The sequence below is a fragment of the Octodon degus genome, unplaced genomic scaffold, assembly GCF_000260255.1.
Source record: "Octodon degus isolate 3935 unplaced genomic scaffold, OctDeg1.0 scaffold00360, whole genome shotgun sequence".
Taxonomy (NCBI): Eukaryota; Metazoa; Chordata; class Mammalia; order Rodentia; family Octodontidae; genus Octodon; species Octodon degus.
This window is the reverse complement of record NW_004524936.1, coordinates 732,445-737,645: the sequence shown is the minus strand read 5'-3', so window position 1 is coordinate 737,645 and position 5,201 is coordinate 732,445. Positions and strand designations below refer to the sequence as shown.

Genomic DNA, 5,201 nt, shown 5'->3' with positions numbered 1-5,201 from the left:
GAAAACAGAAGAAATTGACAAATTCCTATATATATATATATATATATATATTAATTACCAAAGCTAAAACAAGAAGATATAAAAATTCTAGATAACAAAATATCAGTGAATGAAATTAAAAATGTAATAAAACACCTACCAACAAAGAAAAGCACAGATACTAATGAATTTGAAGTTGAATTCTAAAAGAAACTTAGAAAATATTTAATGTTAGGTCTTTTCAAACTCATCAGCGAAATGGAAAGGGAAGCAGTTCCGCAAAACTCATTCCTGGGGTCGAGTATTACTCTGAAAACAATACAAGAGAAAGATGCAACAAAAAGAGAGAACTTCAGGCCAATCTTTCTAATGAAAATAGATGCAAAAATCCTCAATAAAATCTTAGCAAACAGCATGTAAGAAACCATCAAAAAGATTGTACATCAAGACCAAGTGGGATTCATCCCAGGAAAGCAGGGATGTTTGAACATACACTAATCAATAAATGTAATACACCACATCAACAGAGTCAAAGACAAAACTTACATGATCGCCTCAATACATGCAGAAAAATCTTTCGACAAAGTCCAACACTCATTCATGATAAAAACCATACAGAAAATTGAAATAGATTGTCTTTACCAGAACCTAATAAAAGCCATCTATGACAAATCAACAGGCAACATCATATTAAATGGGAAAATGCAGAAAGCCTTCACTTTAAAATCAGGAACAAGACAAGGATGTCCACTGTTACTGACACAGGGAACCTCCAAATGACATAGGGAGAAAATCTGATCTCCCAACCTAAAAAGTACCTGGGATGAGTTCATGTTCTCTAAAACCAAAGAATGAAGTTTAGGAACAAACAGAGACTATGAGCAGAATATACTTATTGGGGGAAAGAAAGCTCTTGTCAGAGAGAGGGACAGGAGGGGGTTCTGAGTGGGTTGTCCCTGGGAAGCTGTCTCTTCCAGGGATTTTTATAGAGGAAAAACATGTGAGGCAGACCTAAGGTGGTGGAGAAGACATGTGAACTCGTGTAGGTAGGCATGAGTTGGAACAAAACTATGGTCAATAATGAGATTACAAGCACCATTGCTCAGGTAAAATTGATTAAATCCAGTACCAAATGGGGAAGTGAGTCATGGCAGGTATACGGGACAGGGTCTCTTTCTGTTGGGCGTTGGGCTAGTGACTCATTTATGCTCTTTCAAGGTGACTGATACCTAGAGTATCAATCCCTGATGCCCATCCCTAGGGAAGCATGTAGCTGTGTTGCCTCTTTTGTCTTGGTCTTGAGGTCTGGCCCATATGGGAGTGTTTGGCTCTTCCAAGTTGCAGAGTCACCTAGTCCTCCATCTTGTCTCCTTGAAGGCCTGGGCCTGTCTGACTGCCTTTAATATTTCTACCTAATTTAGTTGCCTACAACATTACCAGTCTTACTCATTATACTTCTGGAAACATTAGACAGAGCAATTATACAAGAAAGAGAAAGAAAATAAATAATTGGAAAAGACAAAATGAAATAATCATTATTTGTAGATGACATGATATTTTACATAGATAACTAACAATTCCACTAAGAAAACTGTGTATTTAATAGCCAAATTGAGTAACATACAAAGGTATAAGTCAGCACTAACAAATTGATTGCACTTGTGTATACAAACAATGAATGCACTGTGAAAGAAATTAGAGAAATCAAGCCTTTCATAATAATGTCCAAAAAATGAAATATTTGAGAATCAATTCACAAAGGAAGTAAAAATACAGCAAAAATTGCAATAGTCTGAGAAAAAAAGATAAAGATGATTTCAGAAAATGGACAGATATTTCCTGCTACTTTATAGGAAGAACTAACATTGTGAAAATTCGGATACTCCCAAAATTATTATACAGATGCAGTGCAATCCCTATTAAAATATATTAGTATCCCTCATATATCTAGAGAAAATATTCCTAAAATTCATGTGAAACCAGAAGAGATCTAGAAAAGCAGACAAGATCCTGGGCAAGAAAGGCAAGGCAGGAGGCATCACAATCCCTGACTTGAAATTTTACTACAAAGTTACTGTTGTAAAATAAGTATGGCCTGGCAAAAAACAAACAACAAACAAACAAACAAACAAACAAACAGACTTGAGGATCAGTGGAACAGATTAGAAGTTGCAGACACAAATACAAACATACTTAGCCACATTATCTTTTTTTTTGGGGGGGGGCAGAAGCAGGGATTGAACTCAGACCCTTGCACTTGCCAGGGAAGTGCTTATTCTACTGAGCCATCTCCCCAGCTCCAGCCACATTATCTTTGACAAAGGAGTCAAATATGTTCCCTGGAAGAAAGATAGCCTCTGCTGGCAACTCAAGATGGTGGATGAGGGTGAGACAGCAGTGAAGTCCCTGGCACCTTCGTGGCCGCAGAAGCTGGAAGGCAAAGGGAACAGCCATGGGCACTGCAGTGACTGCGAGAACGAGGAGGACAGCAGCTACAGCCGGGGTGGTTTGAGTCCAGCCAATGACACTGGAGCCAAAAAGAAGAAAAAGAAACAAAAAAAAGAAAGAAAAAGGCAGACAGACAGATTCAAACCAGGATCAGCCTGTGAAGATGAACTCTTTGCCAGCAGAAAGGATCTAGGAAATTCAGAAGGCCATTGAGCTGTTCTCAGTGGGCCAAGGACCTGCCAAGACCGTGGAAGAGGCCAGCAAACGAAGCTACCAGTTCTGGGATATGCAGCCTGTCCCCAAATTGGGCGAAGTGGTGAACAACCACGGTCCCGTGGAACCTGACAAAGACCACGTCTGCCAGGAGCCATACACCCTGCCCCAGGGCTTCACCTGGGATGCCTTGGACCTGGGTGACCAGGGGGTGCTGAAAGAACCGTACACACTACTGAATGAGAACTATGTGGAGGATGATGACAACATGTTCCGCTTCGATTGCTCTCCAGAGTTTCTCCTGTGGGCTCTGTGGCCACCTGGCTGGCTTCCCCAGTGGCACTGCGGGGTTCGTGTGGTCTCAAGTCAGAAACTGGATGGGTTCATTAGTGCCATCCCAGCAAACATCCACATCTATGACACAGAGAAGAAGATGGTAGAGATCAATTTCCTGTGTGTCCACAAGAAGCTTCGTTCCAAGAGGGTGGCACCAGTCTTGATCCGCGAGATAACGTTGCGAGTGCACCTGGAGGGCATCTTCCAAGCTGTATACACTGCTGGGGTGGTGCTGCCCAAGACCGTGGGCACCCGCAGGTACTAGCATCGGTCCCTTAACCCCCGGAAGCTGATTGAGGTGAAGTTCTCCCACCTGAGCAGGAACATGACCATGCAGCGCACCAGGAAGCTCTACCGGCTGCCAGAGAATCCTAAGACAGCTGGGCTGCGTCCAATGGAGAAAAAGGACATTCCAGCTGTGAACCAGCTGCTCGCCCGGTACCTGAAGCAGTTCCACCTCACCCCAGTCATGAGCCAGGAGGAAGTGGAGCACTGGTTCTACCCCCAGGAGAACATCATCGACACCTTCGTGGTGGAGAATGCCAGGGGCGAGGTGACAGATTTTCTTAGTTTCTAAACACTTCCCTCCACCATCATGAACCACCCAGCCCACAAGAGTCTGAAAGTGGCTTACTTCTTCTACAATGTCCACACCCAGACGCCTCTCCTCGATCTCATGAGTGATGCACTTGTTCTCGCCAAATTGAAAGGGTTCGATGTGTTCAACGCGCTGGATCTCATGGAGAACAAGACTTTCCTGGAGAAGCTCAAGTTCGGCATAGGGGATGGCAACCTGCAGTATTATCTGTACAACTGGAAGTGCCCCAGCATGGGCGCTGAGAAGGTGAGTGTCAGCCTAGGAGCCCTGTGCTCCTCAGGGCCAGTCCAGCTCCTCGCCACAGTGTGAGGCAGGCCGGGGGCCAGGCCCCAAGTACATTGCCTGGCTTCCCTGGCGGCAACCACTGTGTGGCTGGCCAGATGGTACAAGCCAGGAGGAGGCTGTGGGAGTCCTTGCCTTAGCTGAGTCTTCCCCCGTGCAGCCTAGACTGTGGACCCGGGGTGCCCTCCACCTACCCACCCTGCCTCTCTTGGTGGCTCTTCCAGGTCAGGCTTGTGCTACAGTAACCGGCTGTCGATACACTTCTGGATGAAGCCACTGAGGACTCCAGCCTGCAACAGAAGCACCACGTGGTCCAGTCTCACAGGCTGCCTGAGAGTCCCTGGAGAGAGCAGACTGAATGCCTTACCAAATGCCAGTGGAGTCGATGAACGTGGTGCAGTGGCATGGCTGCGTGACGTCACTTCGGGCCATGTCTGGTCTCCCTGTTTTCCAATTAATCACCTCCTCATGCAGCCATGATCAAGGGAATGTAACTGCTGAAACTAGCTTGTGATTGGCATATGATGGAGTTAACAAATGGTGCTGGAAAAACTGGCTTTCCACATGGCAAAGCCTAAAATTGGACCCATGTCTGTCATCATGCCCAAAACCATAATCAAAATGTTTCAAAGATTTAACTATTAAAACAAAACCACTAAATATTCTGGAGGAAAACACAGGTAGATATCTTAAAGATATAGGGATAGGTAGAGAGTTCACAAACAAAAACAAAACTACACAGGAAATACTTGAAATAATCAACAACTGGGACATTATCATTTTGAAAAGTTTTTGCATGTCAAATCAATCACAAAGAGAGTAAAATGAAAAAAAAAAGAGAGTAAAATGAAAACCTACAAATTTGGAAAAATTCTTAGTCAACAGTCCCTCTCACAGAAGACTTCTATCTAACACTTTTTTTAAAAAAAATTATTTATTTATTTATTTATTTAGTACCAAGCCTCTCTACGAAACATTTCTATCTACAACATATAAGGAATAAAACAAAATGAGGACCCCATAATTCAAAGACTCTATCCAAAAGTGGGCATCTGAGATGGATATATATTTTTCAAATGAATAAATACAAGTGGCAAATAAATACATGAAAAAAATTCAATATCATTGGTCATTCACAAAATTAAAATTAAAACAACATTCTGATTTCATATTACCCCAGAATGAATGGCTATTATTAGAAAGTTAATAAATAGGGCCAGGTAGATAGCTCAGTAGCATAAGCACTTGCCTGGCAAGCTCAAGGTCCTGAGTTCAGTCACTGGTACCACAAAAAAGAAGAAGAAGAAGAAGAAGGAGAAGGAGAAGGAGGAGGAGGAGGAAGAGA

The 5,201-nt window shown here is 43.0% G+C and overlaps 1 pseudogene across 1 annotated transcript; it reads left to right on the top strand.

The window, feature by feature from the left end:
- The first annotated feature begins 2,352 nt into the window (after positions 1-2,352).
- Positions 2,353-4,386, top strand: LOC101576763 (annotated as a pseudogene). The gene is made up of 2 exons (XR_192936.2): positions 2,353-3,820; positions 4,081-4,386. The product of XR_192936.2 is annotated as a glycylpeptide N-tetradecanoyltransferase 1-like (transcript).
- The last annotated feature ends 815 nt before the right edge of the window (positions 4,387-5,201 follow it).